This window comes from Monopterus albus, unplaced genomic scaffold, assembly GCF_001952655.1.
Source record: "Monopterus albus unplaced genomic scaffold, M_albus_1.0 scaffold26.1, whole genome shotgun sequence".
Lineage (NCBI taxonomy): Eukaryota > Metazoa > Chordata > Actinopteri > Synbranchiformes > Synbranchidae > Monopterus > Monopterus albus.
In genome coordinates, this window is record NW_018127906.1 from 475,886 (window position 1) to 477,554 (window position 1,669).

Consider the following 1,669-nt stretch of genomic DNA (forward strand, 5'->3'; position numbering starts at 1 on the left):
GTACAAGCGGTACACGTAGACTTGTGTCACTGGAGGAGAAAGGGATTTGTGACTTCAACTGGCTGTCCGGTAAAACACTTGCAACAGTTACTCGAATTAGAACAAGTTTTGAAATTGCCTAAACAGGTGGCCATCATTAAGTGTAAAGGACATCAGAAAACAGACACTCAGCTGAGCAGAGGTATCAGTCACAATTTGACCTATCTGGACTGCACAGAGAAATGTTATACTTCCTGCAGATCCAACTCACTTTTCAAAACAAAACACAACATAACTCTTATTAACTTTTACCTCACCTTACTTCTGGCTCGGCGACGCTGACGACCTCACACCAATCAAGACTTCATGCTGCCACAACTGGAGAGTCATCACAGAGACATGTTTCTTCAGAACAGAACATAAGGTATTGTTATTATAAACTTATTTTTTTAGCTAAAAGTTTCATTACCCTGTACTTTTTATTTGTTAAATTTTATTATTTAGTTAATACTGTGTTCATTTATCTATTCAGATTCCACACTGTTGTTATGTCTTTTGTGGAACAGCTACAGTGGTATTTACATTAACTGTTTATGTCAGGTCCTCTGTCATCCCTCCAGTTCATAGTAAAACTTTCCAGAATGTGTCTTTGTGAAGTTGTTCTGGACTAAAAATGGTTTCCTGCCCTCCAGCAGTGTTCAAGGTATATAATAAACTGTCCAAGTTTCAAACATATTTTGTATGTTTCCCAACATTTGCCATTGTCGGCAAGCCTATAAAAACGGGTCCCGGAGAGAGCTAAGGAGCACAGGAAACAGACCATAACAGCAGAGCTGGCCTCTGATCATCTGGCATCAGAAAACTTAGAACAAGGGCTGCAGGAGACTATTGAGCAAATTGTATCTTTACAGTCAGAATTCACACAAGAACAGCAAGGGTGTATGCAAGAAGCAGCAAGAGTGAGAGAGAGAGAAAAAATATTAAAACGCTATGGCAGAATGCATAAAGTAATAAGTAAGGATAATCATGAGATGATTTATGTGTGTTTTGTTTGAAATAATCATTAAGAATGTGTAAAAATAAAATGTCAAATGATTGTATTGCATGGAATGGTGAAAAGTGCTTTTATATCCAATCTCATCACAAAGAGTGGAGAATGCTGAGTCACAGAAAAGAGGAAGACACACATCCCTGAATAGGGGAAGTGAAGCTGAGTGTGTATGACAGAGAGAGGAGTGTGATGAAAAATTAGACAGACACTGAGAAAGTAATAATAGATCATTTTCCATGAATAAAGTAAAGATTTGATTGATCAAAAACTGTTTAAGACATTCATTCATTCATTTACCATGGCCTTTAATGTAGTGTAATTTGACACAATCTATTTAATCAAGGACTTGTTTTGTTTTGCAAGTGTGATCTAAATGTAATTTCAATGTTCCTATTATATATATACAGTGGGTACGGAAAGCCCCGTCTGTCTTTTGTATTATTTATTCAGCATTCAGAGTGGTCTGCTACAAAGGCTCAAAAAGGAAAAAGATCCGTCATATATGTATACACAGTGGGTACGGAAAGTATTCAGACCCCCTTCAGTTTTTCTTTTTTGATAAATCTGCAAAAATGTCAAACATTCTGTGTTTTTCTGTCAATATGGGGTGCTGTGTGTACATTGAGGAAAAAAATGAAC